This window comes from Carcharodon carcharias, chromosome 4, assembly GCF_017639515.1.
Source record: "Carcharodon carcharias isolate sCarCar2 chromosome 4, sCarCar2.pri, whole genome shotgun sequence".
Taxonomy (NCBI): domain Eukaryota; kingdom Metazoa; phylum Chordata; class Chondrichthyes; order Lamniformes; family Lamnidae; genus Carcharodon; species Carcharodon carcharias.
In genome coordinates this window covers 2,108,193-2,133,203 of record NC_054470.1, presented here as the reverse complement: position 1 = coordinate 2,133,203, position 25,011 = coordinate 2,108,193, and the positions used below count along the sequence as shown (strand labels likewise).

At 45.5% G+C, this 25,011-nt stretch overlaps 1 long non-coding RNA gene across 5 annotated transcripts in view; it reads left to right on the top strand.

The window, feature by feature from the left end:
- Positions 1 to 3,157: 3,157 nt before the first annotated feature.
- Positions 3,158 to 25,011, top strand: part of LOC121277280 — a 58,552-nt gene continuing 36,698 nt past the window's right edge. The window contains exons 1-3 of one of the 5 annotated variants that reach the window (XR_005942847.1): positions 3,158 to 3,293; positions 4,107 to 4,178; positions 9,773 to 9,874. This is a non-coding gene — a long non-coding RNA (uncharacterized LOC121277280). Of the gene's footprint in view, positions 3,301 to 3,545; positions 3,694 to 4,106; positions 4,179 to 9,772; positions 9,875 to 25,011 lie in introns of those variants that run through there. The other 4 variants (XR_005942848.1, XR_005942844.1, XR_005942846.1 and 1 more) reach the window with 4 other exon arrangements.

Below are 25,011 nucleotides of genomic sequence, written 5' to 3'. Positions count from 1 at the left end.
TGGTGGAGGCAGGTTCAATCAGGGCATTCAAGAGGGAATTGGATTATTAGCTGAAAATGAAGAATGTGCAGGGCTACCGGGAGCAGAACTAGGTAAATTGCACCTTCAGAGGGCCAGAGCAGACGTAACGGGCTGAATGGTCTCCTCCTTTGCTGTAACAATTCTGTGATTCTGTGAGTCAGTCTCTGCCACACTCTCAGGCAGTTCATTCCATATTCTAACCACTCAATGTGTAAAAAAAGCTTTCTTTTGCCATCACTTTAAACCTATGTCCTCTGGTTCTCCACCAATGGGAACAGTTTCTTGCTATCCATTTTGTCCAGATTCCTCATGATTTCATCAAATCTCCTCTCAACCTTCTCTTCTTGCAGGAGTACAGCCCCAGCCTCTTACATCTATCCTTATAACTGAAGTTCCTCATCCCTGGAGCCATTCTTGGAAATCTTTACTGCACCCTTTCTTATGCCTTCAAATCCCTCCTAAAATGCGGTAGCCAGAATTGGACACAATACTCCCATTGAGGCTGAACTTGTATTTTATAAAGGTTTATCATAACCTCATTGTTTTTGTACTCTTATGTCTCTATTTATGAAGCTCAGCATCCTGTATGCCATTTGAACCACTTTCTCAACCTGCCCTGCCATCATCAACAATTTGTGCACATATATCCACAGGCCCTCCTGTTCTTGCATCATTTTAGAATTGTATCCTTTATTTTATATTGCCTCTTGTTCTTCCATACTAAATGTATCACCTCAGTCTTGTCTGCATTAAATTTTGTCACATATCTGCCTATTCCACCAGCCTGTCTCTGTCCTTTTGAAGTCTATTACTAACCTCCTCAAGGTTCACAATAATTTCAAGTTTTGTCATTTTCAACGTTTTAAATTGTGCTAGTGGCCTTAATTCCCTGGGGAATCCCAATATATACCTTCCAGTTCGCAAAACAATCGTCCATCACTACTCTGTTTCTAATCACTCACCCAACTTTGTATCCATACTGCCCCTGACCCCTTTATTCTGTCAACTTTAACTTTGCTGACAAGCCTTTTAAATGGCATTTGATTAAAGGCCTTTTGGAAGTCCATGTACTCTACATCAACTACATTACCCTCATCAAACTTCTGTTACCTCATCAAAACCTCAACCAAGTTAAATACTTTTTACCTTTAACAAATCCGTGCTGGCTTTCCTCAATTAATTCACATTTGTCTGAGTGATTGTAGAAGCTAATTTCTGGGGAAAAAATCTTCTTTGAAGTCTATTATTAAAAAATTAACTTTAAACATCCACTAATAAATCACAACAGCGGTCTACGGTTATAAAATTCGTTTTCGGAGTCAGTTCTGTTGTTCATCAAATGTTATTATTCACGTCGCCATTAAAAACCCAGTTGTACCTGTCTGAACAATGCGTACCTTTTTATGGGGTTTCTACTAACGATGTGCAAGTGGGGAAGTTGAAATTCTCACTGATTCAGTGATTGGCACCTCTGGATGTGCTGGGGACGGCGGAGCCTGTCGGGGTACTCACTGAGTGACAGCTCGCAATTTGAGGATTCCGCGCTGAACATGCCCAGCATCCCGAATTTGGGGACAGTTTCACGGCGAACGCTGATAGTTGGGCTTTAACACCCACGTCCCCACCCCTCCCGGCAAAATCCGGCACTCGAACTGTGAATCTCCTTCCACAGAGGCTGCCTGTCCTGCTTGAGTATTTCCAGCATTTATTTCACATTTTTATTTGTCACATTTCTAACACCCGTAGCATTTTGCTTGTTGTTGTTTACGTGAATGTTCCGCGGCAGCTGAGACCCATATGGAAGGACGTGTCTGTCTGGACGCGTGAATATCTCCAGTCTCAAAGGGCAGGGTCTGGATCTAAAAGATTGTCCCACCAGCATTATTAAAACTCCAGATGGTTAAAAAAAAAACATCCAGGAAATTTGCGCCACTTGCGCTTGCACCGCACGTCCCGATTACACCATTATAAAGCCGGCCTGTACCCCGTCCAGGGAACAGCAGCTACTTGGGCAGAATAAAGGGGTTGAGGTCAGTTTAAGGCGCTCAGCGCAGATTCCGGCGTTTCTTGTTTGGTTTGTGAAACAATAAAATAAATTGAAATTTTCGAAGCAGCTTCAGTACCGGCGACAAGTCCGCCACCTTGCGCGGTTATTCTTGCCCGGGGCACGCCGTTTATTTTATATTCTTTTACACACAAATTATACGTGAAGTTTTTTTTTTAAGAAAAGGCAAAACATTGATGTGGGTAGTCAGGTTGATGTTTTCAATGTTAAAATTGGGACGTTTCCTTTTCTTTTTTGCTGCGCCTGACTTTGCACAAGTTTCTGTGTTCGGAATAATGCTGGGAGCTCAGTGGATTTGGGATGATCTGCACCCCCGGCCCCGCCCCCTGCCCCGCCCCCTGCCCCCCGGCCCCGCCCCCGGCCACGCCCCCTGCCCCCCGGCCCCGCCCCCCGGACCCGCCCCCGGCCACGCCCCCGGCCCCCCGGCCACGCCCCCGGCCCCCCGGCCACGCCCCCGGCCCCGCCCCCGGCCCCGCCCCCGGCCACGCCCCCTGCCCCCGGCCACGCCCCCTGCCCCCCGGCCCCGGCCCCGCCCCCGGCCCCCCGGCCCCCCCGCCCCCGGCCCCGCCCCGGCCCCGCCCCGGCCCCCGGCCCCCCCGGCCCCGCCCCCGGCCCCCCCCGGCCCCCCCCGGCCCCCGGCCCCCGGCCCCGCCCCCTGCCCCGCCCCCGGCCCCCGGCCCCGCCCCCGCCCCCGCCCCCGCTGCTCCATCACCTTATATAACACGGGGGGCTCCGTGACTCCCAGTTGGAGTGTCTCTGGCAGAGAGACAAGCGCCGCGCAGCCTAGCCTGCTGGAGCCTCCCGCCGCCTGATTGACAGCCGGCGCTGCGCTGCGCTGCGCGCCCGCGCGCGACGCCCCTTCAAGGCTAGCAACGTTCCAAAATAGAATCCCGGTGACGTCATCGGACCAATGGGAGGCGGGGAGGGAGGGGGAGAGAGAGAGGGAGGGGGGGGGGAGGTGGAGGACGCCCGCGCAGAAGCAGCAGGTTCGGTTGAGAGGCGGCTCCCAGGGGCGGTGTGCGCGCTGATTGGCTGGCGGTCCCAGACAGTGGGGGGGGGGGGGGGGGGACTCTGAGTTGATTATTAATGCAGAGTAAGCAGTCTGGCTTTGCAGCAGCACCACTACCAGGGGCTGGATGTTTGGATTAACGCCAGCCAGCTACAGAATTAGCTCATTGTTCTATACGCTCCAACTAGGGGCACTGGGGTAGACAGTAAAGCAGCTTTTTTTTTCGGGGGTGGTGGGTGGGGAGGGGTTGGGGTTGGGTTGGGGTTGGGGTTGGGGTTGGGTTGGGTGGGGGGTGGTGGGTTGGGGTTGGGGTTGAGTTGCGGTTGGGGTTGGGGTTGGGGTTGGATTGGGGTTGGGTTGGGTGGGGGGTGGTGCGTTGGGTTGGATTGGGGTTGGGGTTGGGTGGTGGGTTGGGGGCGGGGGTTGGATTGGGGTTGGGGGCGGGGGTCGGGGGGAGTTTCTCAGACGCCGGCTGTGCTTCATTTTTGGGAGGGCAGTAATTACTGCTTTGATGACAAAGAATGCTCCCTATACCGGGAGAACCAATGCAGATCTCTATGTAGGGTAGAAGGTGGAGCGGGGCAAGAGGGCTTTGTCTGTAAGTATTGTACCGTGAAAGCCAATCTGTTCTGCAGTTTGTGTTTTAAAGACATGCCTTTTTATTCAGGAATATCGATTTCTTTTTCCTCTGGTCAGCTCGGTCTGTGTTTGCTGGCGTGGTAAGCGCTGAGCTGAGCTATCCTTATAAACATTCTTTTGTTCTTTCTCTCTTCGACCCCCACACTCCGATTTGCTTTTCTTTCAACCATCGCAGATTTAGAACGTGGTTTTTTTATCTTGGGTACTGGGACATTTATAGGTTGTCTTAAATTACAACTGTTTTTTTTGGGGGAGGGGGTATTGCAGATATTATAATCGTGAAGTTAACAATATGTGCTTGAACAGATCGTTGTTACGTACATTGCAAATAATTATAAATAAAAGCTGTACATATTCTTCTTTCCCTTCTAGTTTGTTCCCCTTTAGGAACCGGGGAGACCTGCCTGCAAGTCCCGCCTCTGCCAGAAAAACATGCAGATAAGGGTAAGGAAGGATTGACTGTCTTAGACAAAAATGTGTACTTATGATTTAGACAGTTCGTGGTTAATAAATCACCAAAACGAGTAACATGCCTATTTGTACATAGTGCAAACCAATGATTGTTTATTTTCGTGGAAAAATGTTTATGTTTAATCGCGTTTATCAATTATAGTTCAATATATGCATATGCAGTTTTTGGCTCATTGTCTAAACTCCTTAAGAATATAGATATTATTTCAAACGAAGAGCTCAATACATGTAGTATTAATTTGTGTTTTCTGAAGCTAGACATGTTGATTTTTTTTTTAAGAATCTACATTTCTAATTCAACAAATATATCATTGCATTTTCCAAATTAATTGACCCATTAGGTTATATTCCAGTAATTTGATGTATGTATTTAATGAAATATTATGGATTTTGGACCTTAGAATGGTGTAAATGCCATATGCAGTGTTTCTAATCAGTAGAGGCTTTATTCTTACATTAGCTCTTGTATATTTTATGTAATTTAAAATATAAATCACAGCCCAATGATTCTGTTTTGGAGATTATACTCCACATGAGTCTCTTCCCATTCAATCTGCCTCATCTCAGCCTTTCAGCATACCTTTTCTAAATTCCCTTGATCAGGTTCTTATTTACAGTTAAAAGCTGCTGTCTGAATCACTTTTTTTGAGTTTTCATATTCCATTTTCAGAACAAAATTCTGTTACTTTGAATAAACCAGTATAGTATTAAATTATTTTTAAACTTTCAATTTATATATCAATTTGTGAAGTGTAAGTAAAGTCTTATGACTAATGATTAAATAAACTGAAAATCATTAATTTACGTAATTCCTCTGTAATATATTGAACTTGCTTGGTGTCCTTTCACAGATTCTAAATTAGTTCAATTCACTAATGGAATCCAAGAAACTGTATTTGTTTCCTTTAAAATCAAAATCTATATTTCTGGGTGGAAATTGCTTTGTTACTCTGAATTATGAATGCAACAACAACTTGCATCTATAAAGCATCTTTGATGGAGTAAAACATTCCAAGTTACTTCAGAGTGTTATACAAAATTTGACAAGTGATATAAGGGCTAGTACAAAGGTATGTCTTAAAGGAGGAAAGAGAAGTGGAGACGTTTAGGGAGGGAATTCCAGAGTTGAGAGTCTTGGCAGCTGAAGGCATGGTTGCCAATGTAGTTTTGCTTGTAAACAAAAGTTTATGCAGAGTGCAAATCCATGCTGCTTTTTACTCTTAAACATACAGTCTCTCTTGAAATGGACCATCGTTTTCATAAATTAACTTAATTAATTCTCACCCAATTAAGATAGTACTTGCCCTGGGTCATATTCACTCTGCCAAAGAGACACGTGGGACCAGAGGTAACTGGAAGTTGATGCCAACAGGTGGCTGTATTTGTGAATGATTTGAATTTACTGCAGCCAATTCTGTATGCAGCATTTGTTGACAGCCAACATGGAAATTTTAAATTCGATGATCTGAAGCCAATGTAGATCAAAAGGACAGAGTGATAGGTGAGTGGGACTTGGTGTGTAATAGAATATTTAGCAGCAGAGTTTTGAATGGGTTAAAGGGTACAGAAGCTCATGAGGCTGGCCAGGCGAGTGTTGGAAGATCTGGAAGTGACAAAGGCAGAAATGATTGAGATGGGGTGGAGGCAGGCAATGCTACAGAAGAAGTAGGTGGTTTATGGCAGAGAGGATATGGGATCAGAAATTCACCTTGTGAATAAATAGAACACTATGGTTGCCAAGTGTTTGGTTCAGTCTGAGTTAGTGGCTGGGGCAGAGAAGAAATCAATGGCGAGGGAAAAGTATTTGTGGCAGGGACCAAACACAATGGTTTCAGTCTTCCCAATGCTTAATGTGGTTGGAGAGATTCAGACATGGAGTGGTGGGAAATATTCACATGGACTTGACTGACTGCAGTGCTTTCAAGAACTTTTGGAGAGGTTAGAGATAGGATAGTAATTTTAAGGGACAAAGGTTGTGGTGCTTTAAAGGAAGAAGTGATGATGGTGGCTTTGAAAGGGAGAGGGAACCAATTTTGATATCATTTAAAATGTGGGCCAGGAAGGCAAGTTGGGTGAGCAGCATTTTAGTAGGAATGAGGTCAAGGGAACAGCAGTTGGATCTCATGGGTAAGAGGAGCTTGGAGAAGTCATAAGGGGACTTGGGAGAGAAATGAGAAAAAACATAAGTCAGGGCTAAGATAGGCAGGAGCTGGAGGAGGATCTTTAGCATGGTGGGAAATGTGGGTGCGGGGGTGGTGGGGGGTTGTGGGGGGTGGGGGGGGGGTTGTTGTGGGGGGGGGTGGGGTGGGGGGCAAGTAGCAGTGGCAGGTGACCAGGTTGGTCTGAATTTTAATGACGAAGAAGTCCATGAGCACCTTGCACTTGGTGGTGAGGGTTGAGAGGGCAAGGAAGATGACTAGTAGTTTTGGCAATGGAGAGTGAGGCTTGATAATGCTTGATGTGGTCCAAATAGACTAATAATGAATAACTAGATTAGTTCTATGCTAGATATTCTTATGTCTTAGGTCTTTGGACTTGAAGGAACTTTGGCAGTGGAATTACAAACAGTAGAGTAGCTTAAATCCAGTGGCACATATTTTCTTCATGTGTAATGTCTTAGGAAAAAGGTGCATTGTGCAAACTATTGAAGAAATCTATTTTTTAAAATTTCCTTATAAATGGATTCTTAGCTCCTGTTTGCCAAGGGTTGCAATATAAATAATGAAAACAGATTAAAAGAGAAAGTCAAGAGATTGTTCACTACTTGATATTTTCAGGAACTGCTAGTTGATTCTCATTGCATTGGAACAGGTAGGTGATATTTGTCTCAATTTTGAAGTAATTTGGAAAGGGTGATATTATTCTTCAGTCAGACCTGATGTTAATAATGTTACTCCAAGAGGTGAAGCTGTTTATTTATATCTTTTTCTCTTGCGTAAAGTTAAAGAAGCAGTCTTTGATTAAACTGCCATTATAAACTAAATGGCATTTCAGATAAACTTTTTTTTTGCTTGTATTGATGTCAGTTGTTACATATAGACCAGCCTGGATAAGGACAACAGGTTTCCTCCCCCAGTGGACATTATTCAACTAGTTGGGTTTTAACAACAAAAATTACCTTTAGGCCTCTGGATTATTACTCTAGTAACATAACCACTCCATTGCCATGATTACTTGGCTTCTCCTGTACCTGTACCCAATGATGTGTGGCAGCATTGTGTAATTCATGTTAACTCTGTAAATCTGGCGAGAGAGAATGAATTTGGAGAATATCAATTGGTCTGTGTCTCCATTTTCTCAATAGAAATGCCATCTACTGTTTCTGTTTCGATGTTGGTCTCCATCCTTGTTTAAGATGTTCTTGGAGGCAGTGTGACAATGAATCTTGCTTTTGTAAAGCACTTGTTTCTGAAAAAGTGACATGAGTAGATGTTGGTAATAAACTTCATTCAACAAAATTAAGCACATTGAACATACCATAACAATACACGAAAGCTAATGAAAATGTCAAATCCCTTTTTTTATAAAACACCTTATTTGTGACGTTTTACAGAATATTATTGATGTCTCTGCAGATTAATGTTTTTTGATAGCTTATGATAGTTCATAAATTGTTATCTATTGAAACATTTGATGTGTAAAAGCTGTAAATATTTTGTTTTCATATTTTTTCGTTTCTGCATTATAAAGAGGGATCTCAGAACATTTGAAAGCACTTTACAACCAATGAAGTACTTTCAAAGTGACTTGGAATGTAGGAGGCATGCCAGCCAATTAGTGCACAACAAGTGTCTATAAACAGCAATGAGATAAATGACCGGATAATCTGTTTTATTGATGTTGGTTAAGGGATAAATGTTGGCCAGGATAATGGGAGAGCTTCCTTGCAGCTTTTCAAATAGTACCATGGAATCTTTTATGCCTGACTGCAATTTTTCAGATTCTTCCAGAAAATCAAATAGAAAAGGCCCCAGTGACTTCTACAGCAAATAAAATCAAGAGTTTTCATGGATATCTGTCATTGGGTCCAGTTCAAGAAGCATTCAAAGGTTCTCAACCCCTTCAATTTCCCTAGTACTGCAAGAAGAAAAAACACACATCTGGAGAAAACGACTTGATGCACTTAGCAATTTTTTCCCTCGGTTTCCTAATACTTAAGCTTCAAAGGCATAAACTTATGCAAGACTACATAATGAAAAAGAAACTTGTCCTCATGCTAAATTTATGGCTCAGGAAGGAAAAACAGAGTTTCCTCTTCAATCCTCAATAGTAAATTGAGTAAAATCTCCTTTGAAATTCATTTAATGTTGTAATGTGCATTACTTAATCTTCATCAGTTGCACGGATAGCGTTCCCATGTTTTCAATACAGCTGGAGTAAAAGTATGCATGACCATATGGGAACATCTACTGTTTTCTGTGAAAGTTCCACATTTTTACCATCTTTTGCATAAGTGTTTCCTACCTTCTCTCCTGAATGGTCTGGCTCTAATTTTCAGGTTATGAATCACAGTTTTTACAGTGCAGAAGGAGGCCATTTGGCCCCTTGTGTCTGCACCAGCTCTCCGAATGAGCAGTTCCCAAGTGCCATTCTCCCCACTTCTCTCTATAACTCTGCACATTCTTCCTTTTCAGATAAGAGTCTAATTCCCTTTTGAACGCTTCGATTGAACCCGCCTCCACCACACTCTCAAGCAGTGTGTTCCAAACATAATCACTTGCTGCATGAAAAAGTTTTTTTTCTCATAATGCTTTTACTTCTTTTGCCAAATACTTTAAATCTTTGCCCTCTCGTTCTTGATCCTTTCACAGGTGGGAACAATGTTACCCTATCTACTCTGTCGAGACCCTTCATGATTTTGAATACAGTACCTCTATCAAATCTCAGCCTTTTCTCAAAGGAAAGTAGTCCTAACTTCAATCTGAGTTCGTAACTGAAATTCCTCATCCCTGGACCCACCCTCATGAATAAGTCTCATTATGTCCTCTTGTTCTAGATTCCCCCACCAGTGGACAAAGTTTCTCTCTCTCTGGCTGACGAATTCCTTTCAAAATCCCCTATACTTCAATCAACTCACCCCAGAACCTTCTATATTCCATCAAATACAAGATTAGTTTATGTAATCTCTCCTCACAAGTTAACCTTGGACCCCTGGTAATATTCTGATGAATCTCTGCTACGCCTCTTCTGAGGTCCGTTATATTTTCTAAGGTGCTGTGCCCAGAACTGTTGACAATATTTCAGATGTGGTCTAACCAGGGCTTTGACCAAAAACAAAACTTTCATTTATATATTGAGAGCTTGAATAAAGGCCAACATTCCATCAGCCTTTTTGATTACTTTTTGTATCTATTACATTTTAGTGAACCAAGGCAAAGATCTTAGTCTAACATCTATAACTCAGAATCTCAGGGAAACATACTGCAAAAGGCAAAAAATAATTTTCTTTACATTAGAACCTCAGTTGATGCTTTTTAGCCATGATCCCAGGCAAATCTTCTTTGAGTTTCATACCAGGATAGTTTTAATGCCAAAAGTGGTAATATTGAATAACTTGCAATATGCAGGAGGTGTTGCTGTTAATAACTACAAGAAATCTTCCAGACACAGCTTTCCTGAGGTCCTGTTCCTATGGGATAGAGAATGACAATAGCAACTTGTACTAAATGGTAAGTATCTCATCAGATATCCTAGAACTTGATCCCTCAATTCAAAGTTCCTTTGACAGCACTTTCCAAACCCATGACCACTACCATCTAGAAGGACAAGGTCAGCAGATAGATGGGAACACCACCACCTGGAAGTTCCCCTCCAAGTCACTCATCATCCTGACTTGGAAATATATCGCCGTTCCTTCACTGTCACTGGGTCAAAATCCTGGAACTCTCTCCTTAACAGCACTGTTGGTGTACCTACACCACATGGACTGCAGCGGTTCAAGAAGACAGCTCACCACCACCTTCTCAAGGGTAATTAGGGATGGGCAGTAAATGCTGGTCCAGCCAATGAAGCCCACATCCTGTGAATTAATAAAAAAAAGTCTCAATGCTGTCAAGTGCAGAATTTGATTAAAGGTACTTGAGAACTCCCACCATCACCCTTAAGTACCAATTGTACTGGGATAAGCAAATGTATTACTAAATAGATCAGCTTTTCAATGGGCTAATAGCTCAAAAAATATCTCATAACTGTATTGTTGAAGATGTTATACAGAAAAGCAAATTGCAACTATGCATAATTTGTGATGCCCTAGGCAACTGACCTGTCAAACAGGCCTATTGTTGCATAGGTGAGCACGACTGAAGATAGCCACCATGGTTGTAGACTTTGAAACCAAGGCTGCTTCCTTTAGCTATCCTTACAATAGTTGTGCAAGGATATTCAAGCCCTGGATCTAATTGATACCCACTGACAATCCTCACGCAAGAAGGCTCAGTTAGTATATTGACCATCCCACCTCTTAATGTTTCTGTCCAATGGCTTTCAGCTGTACGCCACTTTCACCATCAATAAGGCTTCTTGGAAGAAAGTTAAGAAGGTATTTATATGTGAAGAGGACTGGGGAGGTTCTAGGGAACTAAGAATGCATACTTCCTTGTAACCAACATGGAAAGCCATAGAAATCGCAGGAAACGTGTCCTTGTGGGTAGTGCAGGGAATGGGGAAGGTACATTTCCTGCACTGAAATTAAAAAGTACAAGGTAACCCTCATAATAGTCCATGGGTCTCATTTCGGTGGAGCCAATGTGGCTTGAGCAGCTTGATCGGTTGTTATGGTTGTCAAGGGAGGGGAGAGAATGCAGGGTGGGAGGGAGATTGGAGGCCAAGTGGGGGCTTTTTTTTTTGTTCGTGGTATGTGAACATTGCTAGCATTTATTACTCACCCCTAATTGCCCTTGAGAAGGTGGTGGTAAGCTTGAACCACTGCAGTCCATGTGGTTTAGGTACACCCACAGTGCTGTTAGAAAGAGTTCCAGGTTTTTTGACCCAGCCACAGTGATACAGTTCCAAGTCAGGATGATGTCTGGCTAGGTGGGAAACTTGCAGGTAGTGGTGTACCCATATGTCTGCTGCCCTTGTCCTTCTAAGTGATGAGGTCACAGTTTTGGAAGATGCTGTCAAAAGAGGCTTTGTAAATTGCTGAAATGCCTTTTGCATATGATACACACTGCTACCACTATGTGTTGGTTACGAAGGGAGTAGATGTTTAAGGTGTTGGATGGGGTGTCAATCAGGTGGGCAGCTTTTTCCTTGATAATATTGAACTGGTTGAATGTAGTTGGATAAAAACAAAAAAACTGCAGATGCTGTACCCCCTGACCTTCCCCTCTCCGATGCTGAACGTTCAGTGCTCAGCAAAGGACTTAGTTTCATACCCTTACGCCCTCACCTCAATGAATTTCGGGCTCGGCATGATGCTGAACTCTTCTTCCACCGTCTTCGTCTCCGGGCTCACTTCTTTGGGCAGGAGTCCTCTCCCAGTTCAACGGATCCTTTTACCCATCTCCAATATTCTCCCTCCACCTGGACCCCTCCCTCTGGATTCTTACCTTCTCTTGATCTTTTCATTGAGAACTGTCGGCGCGACATTAGTCGTCTCAATTTCTCTGCTCCTCTCACCCATTCTAACCTGTCTCTCTCTGAACTTACTGCACTCCATTCTCTCAGGTCCAACCCTGACATTGTCATCAAACCCGCTGACAAGGGTGGTGCTGTTGTTGTCTGGCGCACTGACCTCTACCTCTACCTCGCGGAGGCTGAGCGTCAACTCGCAGACACTTCCTCCTACCTCTCCCTGGACCATGACCCCACCACTGAACATCAAGCCATTGTTTCCAGGACTGTCACTGACCTCATCTCCTCTGGGGATCTCCCTCCCACAGCTTCCAACCTGATAGTCGCCCAACCTCAGACGGCCCGCTTCTATCTCCTACCCAAAATCCACAAACAGAGCTGCCCCGGTAGACCGATCGTCTCAGCTTGCTCCTGCCCCACGGAACTCATTTCTCGTTATCTTGACTCCCTTCTCTCTCCCCTTGTCCAGTCCCTTCCCACCTACATCCGTGATTCCTCTGACACCTTACGTCACATCAACAATTTCCAGTTCCCTGGCCCCAACCGCTTCCTCTTCACCATGGACGTCCAATCCCTCTACACGTCCATCCCCCACCAGGATGGTCTGAGGGCCCTTAGCTTCTTCCTCGAACAGAGGCCCGAACAATCACATCCACCACTACTCTCCTCCGTCTGGCTGAACTTGTTCTCATGCTGAACAATTTCTCCTTCAACTCCTCTCACTTCCTTCAAATAAAAGGTGTGGCTATGGGTACCCGCATGGGCCCCAGCTATGCCTGTCTCTTTATGGGGTATGTGGAACATTCCTTGTTGCAGTCCTACTCCGGCCCCCTTCCACAACTCTTTCTCCGGTACATCGATGATTATTTCGGTGCCGCTTCATGCTCTCATCGGGACTTGGAAAAATTTATTAATTTTGCTTCCAATCTCCACCCCTCCATCATTTTCACGTGGTCCATCTCTGACACTTCCCTTCCGTTCCTTGACCTCTCTGTCTCAATCTCTGGTGATAGACTGTCCACCAATATCCATTACAAACCCACCGACTCCCACAGCTACCTCGACTACAGCTCCTCACACCCCGCTTCCTGTAAGGACTCCATCCCATTCTCTCAGTTCCTTCGCCTCTGTCGCATCTGTTCTGATGATGCTACCTTCAAAAACAGTTCCTCTGACATGTCCTCCTTCTTCCTTAACCGAGGTTTTCACCCACGGTCGTTGACAGGGCCCTCAACCGTGTCCGGCCTATCTCCCGCGCATCCGCCCTCACGCCTTCTCCTCCCTCCCAGAAACATGATAGGGTCCCCCTTGTCCTCACTTATCACCCCACCAGCCTCCGCATTCAAAGGATCATCCTCCACCATTTCCGCCAACTCCAGCATGATGCCACCACCAAACACATCTTCCCTTCACCCCCCCCGCCTTGTCAGCATTCCGTAGGGATCGCTCCCTCCGGGACACCCTGGTCCACTCCATCACCCCCTACTCCTCAACCGCCTCCTATGGCACCACCCCATGCCCACGCAAAAGATGCAACACCTGCCCCTTCACTTCCTCTCTCCTCACTGTCCAAGGGCCCAAACACTCCTTTCAAGTGAAGCAGCATTTCACTTGCATTTGCCCCAACTTAGTCTACTGCATTCGTTGCTCCCAATGTGGTCTCCTCTACATTGGAGAGACCAAACATAAACTGGGCGACCGCTTTGCAGAACACCTGCGGTCTGTCCGCAAGAATGACCCAAACCTTCCTGTCGCTTGCCATTTTAACACCCCACCCTGCTCTCTTGCCCACATGTCTGTCCTTGGCTTGCTGCATTGTTCCAGTGAAGCACAACGCAAACTGGAGGAACAACACCTCATCTTCCGACTAGGCACTTTTACAGCCTTCCGGACTGAATATTGAATTCAACAACTTTAGGTCGTGAGCTCCCTCCCCCATCCCCACCCCCTTTCTGTTTCCCCCTTCCTTTTTTTTCCAATAAATTATATAGATTTTTCTTTTCCCACCTATTTCCATTATTTTTAAATATTTTACAATCTTTTATGCTCTCCCCACCCCCACTAGAGCTATACCTTGAGTGCCCTACCATCCATTTTTAATTAGCACATTCGTTTAAATAATATCACCAACTTTAACACCTATGTGTTCTTTTGTTCTATTGTTGTTGACATCTTTTGATGATCTGCTTCTATCACTGCTTGTTTGTCCCTACAACCACACCCCCCCTCCACCTCTCTCTCTCTCTCTTTCTCTCTCTCTCTCTCTCTCTCCGCCCCCCACACACACACCTTAAACCAGCTTATATTTCAACTCTTTCTTGGACTCAAACTCAAGTTCTGTCGAAGAGTCATGAGGACTTGAAACGTCAACTCTTTTCTTCTCCGCCGATACTGCCAGACCTGCTGAGTTTTTCCAGGTAATTCTGTTTTTGTTTTGAATGTAGTTGGAGTTGCACTTACCCAGGCAAGCAGAGAGTATTCCATCACACTCCTGATTTGTGCCTTGTAGATGGTGGACAGGCTTTGGGGAGTCAGGTGAGTTACTCACCACAGAATTCACAGCTTCTGACCTGCTCTTGTAGCCACAGTATTTATATGGCTAGTCCAGTTAATTTTCCAGTCAATGGTGGGGGATTCAGTGATGATAATGCCAGCGAACATCAAGGAGAGGAGTTAGGTTCCCTCTTGTTGTAGAGAGATCTCTGCTATTTGTGTGGCTTGAATGTTACGTGCTACCTTTCAACCCAAGCCTGAATGTTGTTGAGGTCTTGCTGCTTGTAGACATGGACTGTTGCAGTGTCTGAGGAGTCACGAATGGTGCTGAACATCATGCGAACGTCTCCACTTCTGACCTTATGATGGCAGGGAGGTCATTAATGAAGCAGCTGAAGATGGTTGGGCCTGGGACGCTACCCTCAGGAGCTCCTGCAGTGATGCCCTGGAGCTGAGATGATTGACTTCCAACAACCACAACTGTCTTCCTTTGTGCTAGGTATGACTCCAACCATTGGAGAGTTTGCCTTTGATTTCCATTGATTCCAGTTTTGCTAGGGCTGTTTGATGCCACACTAGTCAAATGCTGTCTTGAGAGTGAGAGGAGCACTCTCACCTCCCCTCTTGAATTCAGCTCTTTTGTGCACCATTAGACCAAGGCTGTAATAAAGCCTGGAACCAAGTGGCCCTGCAAAACCAAAACTCAGCATCGATAAGCAGGTTATTGCTGTGTAAGTGCTTCTTGTTAGTACTGTTGATGACATCATCCTTCAGTTTTCTGATAATCGAGAGTAGACTGATGGGATGGTAATTGACTGGATTGGATTTGTCCTGCTTTTGTAGACAGGACACACCTGGGCAATTTTCCACATTGTTGGGTAGGTGCCTGTGTTTTGCTGTATTGGAACAGTTTGGCTTGGGGTGTGGCTAATTCTGGAGCAGAAGTTGTCAGTACTATTGCTGGAATATTGTCAGGGCTCTTAGTCTCTGCTGTGTCCAGTGCCTTAAGCTGTTTTTGATATAGTGTGGAGTGAACTGAATTGACTGAAGACTGGCATCAGTGATGCTGGGGACCACAGGAGGAAGCCACGATGGATCATCCACTTAGCACGTCTGTCTGAAGATGGTTGCAACTCCTTCAGACTTGTCCTTTGCATTGATGTGCTGGGCTCTCCCATCATTGAGGTTGGAGATATCTCTGGAGCCTTCCCTTCTGGTTAGTTGTTTAATTGTCCACCACCATTCACAAGTGGATGTTGCAGGACTGCAGAGCTTAGATCTGATCTGTTGGTTCTGGGATCACTTAGCTTTGTCTATCACATGCTGTTTATCCTTTGTTGTAGCTTCACCAGGTTGGCACCTTTTATTTTTAGGTATGCCTGGTGCTGCTGCTTGCATTACCTGCACACTTCATACAAGCAGGGCTAGGCCACTGGCTTGATGGTCCCATGGCAGAGTCAGGGATATGCCAGACCATGAGGTTACATATTGTAGTTGAATACAATTCTGCTACTGTTAATGATCCACAGCACCTCATGGATGTCCAGTTTTGAGCTTCTAGATCTGTTCCGAACCTATTCTATGTAGCATGGTGATAGTGCCAGACAACAAGATGGAGGGAAGCCTCAGTGTGAATATGGGGCTTCAATTCCACAAAGATTGTGTGGTGGCCACTCCTACCAATACTGTCCTGGAAAGGTAACTGTGAATGGTAGATTGGTGAAAGGGGGAGGGGGGGGGCAAGTAGATTTTTCCTCCTTGTTGGTTCTCTTACCATCTGCTGCCAGCCCAATCTGGTGGTTATGTCCTTCAGGATTCTACCAGCTCGGTCTACAAATGCTACTGAGCCACTCTTGGTGATAGATATTGAAGTGCCCCTCCCAGAGTACACAAACTGCCCTTGCAGCCCTCAGTGCTTCCTCCAGTTGGAGACCAGATTGGGAATGGTCTGAGAGCCCTCCGCTTCTTCCTCGAACAGAGGCCCAAACAATCCCCATCCACCACTACTCTCCTCCGTCTGGCTGAACTTGTTCTCACGCTGAACAATTTCTCCTTCAACTCCTCTCACTTCCTCCAAATAAAAGGTGTGGCTATGGGTACCCGCCTGGGCCCCAGCTATGCCTGTCTCTTTATGGGGTAGGTGGAACATTCCTTGTTCCAGTCCTACTCCGGCCCCCTTCCACAACTCTTTCTCCGGTACATCGATGATTACTTCGATGCTGCTTCATGTTCTCATCGGGACCTGGAAAAATTTATTAATTTTGCTTCCAATCTCCACCCCTCCATCATTTTCACGTGGTCCATCTCTGACACTTCCCTTCCCTTCCTTGACCTCTCTGTCTCAATCTCTGGTGATAGACTGTCCACCAATATCCATTACAAACTTACCGACTCCCACAGCTACCTCGACTACAGCTCCTCACACCCTGCTTCCTGTAAGGACTCCATCCCATTCTCTCAGTTCCTTCGCCTCCGTCGCATCTGTTCCGATGATGCTACCTTCAAAAACAGTTCCTCTGGCATGTCCTCCTTCTTCCTTAATCAAGGTTTTCCACCCACGGTCGTTGACAGGGCCCTCAACCGTGTCCGGCCCATCTCCCGCGCATCCGCCCTCACGCCTTCTCCTCCCTCCCAGAAACATGATAGGGTCCCCCTTGTCCTCACTTATCACCCCACCAGCCTCTGCATTCAAAGGATCATCCTCCACCATTTCCACCAACTCCAGCATGATGCCACTACCAAGCACATCTTCCCTTCACCCCCCCCCGTCGGCATTCCGTAGGGATCGTTCCCTCCGGGACACCCTGGTCCACTCCTCCATCACCCCCTACTCCTCAACCCCCTCCTACGGCACCTTCCCATGCAACGGCAGAAGATGCAACACCTGCCCCTTTACTTCCTCTCTCCTCACAGTCCAAGGACCCAAACACTCTTTTCAAGTGAAGCAGCATTTCACTTGCACTTCCCTCAATTTAGTCTACTGTATTCACTGCTCCCAATGTGGTCTCCTCTACACTGGAGAGACCGAATGCAGACTTGGTGACCGCTTTGCAGGACACCTGCGGTCTGTCCGCAAGAATGACCTGACCTCCCTGTCGCTTGCCATTTCAACACCCCACCCTGCTCTCTTGCCCACATGTCCGTCCTTGGCTTGCTGCGTTGTTCCAGTGAAGCTCAACGCAAACTCGAGGAACAGCACCTCATCTTCCGACCAGGCACTTTACAGCCTTCTGGACTGACTATTGAGTTCAACAATTTTAGATTGTGAACTCTCTCCTTCATCCCCACCCCCTTTTCCGATTTTCCCCCTCGTTTTTGTTTTTCCAATAATTTGTATAGATTTTTCTTTTCCCACCTATTTCCACTTTTTTTTAAGTGTATTTCCATCCATTGTTTTATCTCCACCTTTTAGCCTTTTTCGATTTCTTCACCCCACCCCACCCCCACTAGAGCTATCTGTACCTTGCTTGTCCTGCTTTCTACCCTTAATTAGCACATTCCTTAGATAATATCACCACCTTCAACACCTCTTTGTCCTTTTGTCTGTGACATCTTTTGGTTGTCTCCACCTATCACTGGCCCTCTATCCAGCTCTACCTGTCCCACCCCCCTTAAACCAGATTATATTTCACCTCTTTTCTATTTTTACTTAGTTCTGTTGAAGGATCATTTGGACTGGAAATGTTAACTGTGTTCCTCTCTGCAGATGCTGCCAGACCTGCTGAGTTTTTCCAGCTTTTTTTGTTTTGGATTTCCAGCATCTGCAGTTTTTTGCTTTTATCTTGAGAAATCAGAGGCTGGAAAGAGAGATCAGTGGCTAGATTGGGAAGAAGATCAGAAGCCGGTTCAGGGGAAGTGGCTGTGATTCGAGTGGTGTGAGCAGTGGAAATTCACATTCTTTAAATGTGGGCTCAGAGCACTTTACTCCTCCTGGCTCTACATTCAGGTAAGTATATTTCAAAAGTGTATTTTGTTAGTAAGAAGTGGCATGGTTTACCTTTGTGCAGCTTGCTGCCTCAAGCCAGATCCATCTTGCAGTGGGAGCCTTGAGTGCTAGACACCTTATTTGTATGCGCAAAAGGCCTAATGCCTGTTTGAGACAGGGCGTGGCTAGACAATGTCTCACTTACCATGAAGACAAAGCTTTCCATCTTGTGGACTTGGTAGGCTGTTTGGCCTCTGAAAAACGGGTGCTATGTAATTGAACAGAGCAATTGATCATGAATACCTAGACAATTGTCTGCTGAGAACATACGCCCTTGAAGGACAGGCCATATAATAAAGTGACTAACTGCTCATGGTACTTCACAAGTAAACTGTACTTCATGTAAATTCAAAAAAGCTTTTCCTAACAGGAAAACAGAAATGCACCTGAACTTCTGGCAGGCCTACAATCTTGGCACTAAGCCAGATACAAGAGTTGCATCTGAATGTTCCCTATCACCTGCAGCCTGAAAACACTACCCATGGTGCTTAGGTACATTGGATAGATTCATGTCTGTGCTTGTACTTATCCTTAAATGATCCCAGAAGTTGATAGACAGCCCTTTGAAAGGAGTGCTGTGCAAAAAAAAAATGTACATTCTTTGTGCCCCAGGCAAGAATGAGGAGAGGCCAAATATGATGTGCAACATTCTTTTTATGTGATTACATTTGCTCTGCAAAAATAATGTATTGGTTCTTGATTATTTTGGGTAATAATATGTGAAGAAGCTTTATTTTTCTGAAACGTGGAAACCTTTTATTAATGCAACTCAATGTTTCAGATTTTTCTTAACCTTATAGCAGTGCGCCGCCAATAGTCACTTTAAATCTGTTAATTCTTTACGTATTCCTAAATGGCAAGCTGCTAAATGGCAAAATTTGAATAAAATAAAGCATCTATTCAGGGACTGATTAATTCCACATTTTAATGCAAAAGCCAGCGGACTACTGCTTTAAAACCACAAAACTTATGATCTGAAGCAATACATGTTGTTTAGTACTGCTCGTGAACTGGAGCCACAATTTACTAAATCATTGATTTGAAGGAGATGAACTTAGTGACTTTTTTTCTGTTCATTGATGCTAATGGAAAAAGCTGGCATTATTATGATGCTAGAAACTCATTTGTGTTCCCATCTTTAGGCACATTGAATCAAGTAATAGCAACAGATCCATTTATACAAATTCCTGAATATAAAAAGAATGTGAAATGGCTAAACCCCAGATCCATCTGCAGCAAGCTCCCAATATCCTAACAGTAAAAGGCCTGGGGATTCTTTATGACAGTTTTTTGTGTAATATTAAAGGAGCAGTATATTACATTGTTGCTAAGGTTATGGAAAAATATGGACCTGTCATTTTGTGGTGAGTGGGGTGGGGGGGGATGCCCCCCCCACCCCCAAGTATATCCTACCACCATTTAGGTGAAAGACTAGTCAGAACCCCCAGGTTGCGTTGTTTCTCTGGTGGTTTCTGGCTGAGTTATGTGTGAGAAACCTGGGCTACAATCTTTGGCTTGGCGTGTGGGGGTGGGGTCCGCTTGCCGAGGTGTAAAATGATGTGGGGTGATGTCGGGCGTGCGTCTTGACATCACAGCGCGCCATTCTGATTTTAGCTGCCTGCCCGCTGAACTGTCAGAGACTGATTTAAGAGCATTTAACAATCAGTGAAACCATTGACCTTAAGTTTGCTGGGCAGGCGAAGAGCACAGGCGGCCTTTGAATTCTTCATGGAACCTCATCCATGGGCAGGACGAGGGCTCATGAACCTTTTTAAAGTGTTGGAAACATTTTTATTAACATTTAATGGACATGTCCCAGCTCATGTGACAGTTTCACATGAGGGGACATGTTCTTAAAATTTTCTTTCTCCCTTTATTCAATTTTTTATAAGTGAAACTAATCTCCCTGAGGCACCTCTGTGTCCCAGGGAGATTGCTGCACTCTGCCTCGCACATGCGTGAAAGAGCACACTCCGGACTCAGGGACCACCCCCCTCCCCGGCCTACACAGGGAGCACTCAGCGCTTATGGGCGTGTGTCACACTGGGCGGGCCTTCATTGGTCCTCCCACACACAATGGCAGCACCCAGCCAATCAGGGGGCGCCAATCAGCTTCGAGCCCCTCCCACATCCACTCCAACAGAAAGGAACTTCTCCCCCTGGAGAAACCCAGCAGAATTTCAGGTTGAATGTCCTTTATACCTATAACGTAAATATCCTTTCTAGTTGAATTATTATTTAGCATTTCTGTGGAAGTAAAGGTGATAATGCCACAGCACCAGATTGGAAAGCATAAAGTTTTCCCTATTACTTTGCATTACAATTAAATAAGTCATTGGTATTCAGAGTCAAATGAAGGCTGCTGTGCTCTGAAATGCTAGTGTCCTTGCTCTGTGATCAGGAATTGCAGTGGAAGGGCTGTCTGTTACAGTGGATATTAACCCTGACCTCAAATCCAGGATGGGCACCTCATCCCCAGATGAAGTTTTGGAAAACTGGAGGGGGTTCTGTAACACACTGCTCCAATGTGGAAGGCCAGAGGCCCTGGAATAGCAATAAACTTAAATATTATTTTCAGTTTGCCGTCAGGGATCCAAACTGATTGGTATTAACCCCCACGTTCCCTCCGTTTTATACAGGAGAGGCTCAGGCAGTGTGGATATGAAAAACTGCAAAACACCACCCAGCCCATAGCATATGTGTCTGCCACCAATTTTCCAGCGGTGGGTTGTGTGGCACTTTTGTGCACTGCTATAGAGAGGCATGACAGTATTATAATAATTAAATCAGGCACCCACAGTTCAGCCGGGAGCCTGATCAATGGCATGCAACTGACTTAGTCATCCGTTGTTACACCTGGCTGAAGCATATCAAGCTCCATTGGGCCTTGCTCTCGTCTGCTAAAACTGCCCTGACTCCAGGAACACCCCAGATGGTAAAGATAACCCCCAAGTTCCTTTTCCCCACTACCAGCTACCTCATTAACCCCCCTGTCTTTCCCTTTGACCCTCATTGTCAGCACTAATGCAAGGAACATATGGGCCTGAATATTGCCGTCAGCGTTTGGGGCTGGGCCTGATGTGCTGACGTGCAAAATGATGCGAGATGACATTGGGCGTGCGTCCTGACATCATTGTGCACAGAGCACACCCACCAAACCGTCAAAGGCCTGTTCAGGCCATTAGGGAAGTAATTTAGATAATTAACGGCGCTGCCTATCCAACCTTAAGGATGGGGGCGGGTTAATATCCATTGTAACAGACAGCCCTTCCACTCTGAATACCAATGGCTTATTTAATTGTAATGCAAAGTAATAGGTAAGACTTTATGCTTTCCAATCTGGTGGCAGGTGAAGAGCCCAAGCAGCCTTCACGTTTTTCAGGAAACTCATCCATGGGTGGGACGAGGTTTCCTGAAGGTTTTATAAAATTATTAATTTTTGCATGATTCATAAACATGTCCCAGCTCATCTGACACTGTCACATGAGGGGACATGTCTAAATATTTTTTAACTTCATGATTTATAAACTTTTTATTACGTTCTTAATCCCCCTGAGGCATGATTTCTGCGCTCTTTTGTACGCATGCGTCAAAGACTCTCCCTCCTCCCCCCGCTTGCACAGGTAGCGCTGGGCACTACCGCCTGTGCATCACATTGGACGGACCTTAATTGGCCTACCCATGTAAAATGGCGGTGCACAGCTGATTGTGGGTGGCGATCGGCTTCGAGCCCACCCCCGCCCAATACAGGTAAGTTTTTGTCCATGGATTTCACTTTGTTAATAAGATAGAGATCGTCCATTCTGCTTCTCTGCCGCCCCACTACCTTCCCCTTGCTTATCAAGCCAAATCTCCCCCTATCCTAGCCATGAACTCTCGAGGTTTTCCTCGTTTTCCCACGTGCCCTTTCCAAGTTCCTCTTGTACAGTGAAGCTGACACCCAACCTTTCTCTTCTGACCACATCTGCAGCAAGTGCTGGTTGCTGGAGGAACTCTGGCTCAGAATTGATGAGCTGGAGTCCGAGCTCCGGACCCTGCAGTACATCCGGGAGGGGGAGAGTTACCTGGACGCTTTGTATCAGGACGCGGTCACACCCGGTAGATTAAGTACCTCAAGTTCTGTCAGTGGTCAGGGTCAGCAGGGTGTGACTGCAAGTGAGGCAGGTAGAGGGATCCTGTGTTCAGGAACAGACGACCTCAGCTCCTGACCTTGTCCAACAGGTACGAGGTACTTGCTCCCTGTGTGGATGAGGAAGAGGGCTGTAGGGAGGATGAGCCAGCTGACCACAGCACCGTAGCACAGGAGGCCATTCAAGAGGGGGGAGCAAAAAGGCAAGTGGTAGTTGTAGGGGATTCTATAATTAGGGGAATTGATAGCTTCCTTTGTAAGCAGGATCGAGAGTCCCGCATGGTATGTTGCCTGCCCGGTGCCGGGGTGAGGGACATCTCTGATATTGGAGAGGGAGGGGGAGGATCCAGTTGTTGTGGTCCATGTTGGGACAAATAACATAGGTAACACTAAGAAAGAGGACCTGTTTGGGGATTATCAGGAACTAGGAACTAAATTAAAGAACAGGTCCTCAAGGGTTATAATCTCCGGATTACTACCTGAGCCACGTGCAAATTGGCATAGGGACGTGAGAATGAGGGAAGTAAACACGTGGCTAAAGGAGTGGTGTGGGAAAGAGGGGTTCCATTTCGTGGGGCACTGGTATCAGTATTGGAACAGGAGGGATCTGTACCACTGGGACGGTCTCCACCTGAACCGATCTGGGACCAATGTTCTAGCAAAAAGGATAAATAGGGTGGTCAACAGGACTTTAAACTAGAAAGTGGGGGGGAGGGAAGGGTAAAACTCCAAGAAGTATGACTAATGGAAAACAAAGCAGCAGGTTAGCGTGTGGGGGGGAGGGGTGAATTCAAATTCATGGAAAATTATGAAAAAACTGAAAAGGAAGGAGAGCCCAGGAGAGGCTATTAAAGTCCCCAGAACACAAAATAGGACAGAGTATTTGGAAAGGGCTGGGAATCTAACTTCAAGCACATCAGATAAAGGGACGACAATGAGAAAGGGGATGAGAAATACAGGACTGAAGGTGTTGTATCTGAATGCACGCAGTATACGAAATAAGGTAAATGTGCTTGTGGTGCAGATTGAAATTGGCAGGTATGATGTGGTGGGCATCATGGAGACATGGCTGCAAGGGGATCAGGACTGGGAGCTAAATATCCAAGGGTATACACCCTATCGAAAAGATAGGCAGGTTGGCAGAGGGGAGCTTAAGGTGAAGGAACCCTTAGGAGGAAGTGACCATAATATGATAGAATTTACCCTGCAATTTGAGAGGAAAAAGCTGGAATCAGATGTAATGGTATTACAGTTGAATAAAGGCAACTACAGAGGCATGAGGGAGGAGCTGGCCAGAACTGACTGGGAGATGAGCCTAGCAGGAAAGACAGTGGAACAGCAATGGCAGGAGTTTCTGGGAGTAATTTGGGAGACACAGCAAAAATTCATCCCTAGGAAGAAGAAGCATACTAAAGGGAGGACGAGGCAACCATGGCTGACAAGGGAACTCAGGGACAGCATAAAAGCTAAAGAGAAAGCATACAATGCAGCGAAGAGCAGTGGGAAACCAGGGGATTGGGAAGCCTACAAAGACCAAGAGAGGACAACTAAAAAAGAAATAAGGAGGGAGAAGATTAAATATGAGGGTAAACTAGCCAGTAATATAAAAGAAGATTGCAAGAGTTTTTTTAGATATATAAACGGTAAGAGAGAGGCAAAAGTAGTCATTGGGCCGCTGGAAAATGACGCTGGAGAAGGAGTAGTGGGGAACAAAGAAATGGTGGAGGAACTGAATAGGTACTTTGCGTCAGTCTTCATGGTGGAAGACACAAATAACATCCCCAAAGTTCAAGAGAGTCAGGGGTCAGAGGTGAGTGTGGTGGCCATTACCAAGGAGAAGGTGCTAGGAAAACTGAAAGGTCTGAAGGTGGATAATTCACCTGGAGCAGATGGATTACACCCCAGAGTTCTGAAGGAGATAGCTGAAGAGATAGTGGAGGCGTTATTGGTGATCTTTCAGGAATCACTGGAGTCAGGGAGGGTCCCAGAGGACTGGAAAATCACTAATGTAACCCCCTGTTTAGGAAGGGAGTGAGGCAAAAGACGGGAAATTACAGGCCGATTAGCCTGACCTCGGTCGTTGGTAAGATTTTAGAGTCCATTATTAAGGATAAGATTTCAGAATACTTGTAAGTGCATGGTAAAATCGGGCAAAGTCAGCATGGTTTCATCAAGGGGAGGTCATGCCTGACAAATCTGTTAGAATTCTTTGAGGAGGTAACGAGTAGGTTAGACAAAGGAGAGCCAATGGATGTTATCTACTTGGACTTCCAGAAGACCTCTGACAAGGTGCTGCACAGGAGGCTGCTCAGTAAGATAAGAGCCCATGGTGTTAGAGGCAAGGTACTAGCATGGATAGAAGATTGGCTGCCTGGCAGGAGGCAGAGAATGGGGATAAGGGGGTCCTTCTCAGGATGGTGGCCGGTGACTAGTGGAGTTCTGCACGGGTCAGTGTTGGGATCACAACTTTTCACTTTATACATTAATGATCTAGATGAAGGAACCGAGGGCATTCTGGCTAAGTTTGCAGATGATACAAAGATAGGTGGAGGGACAGGTAGTATTGAGGAGGTGGGGAGGCTGCAGAAGGATTTGGACAGGTTAGGAGAACGGGCAAAGAAGTG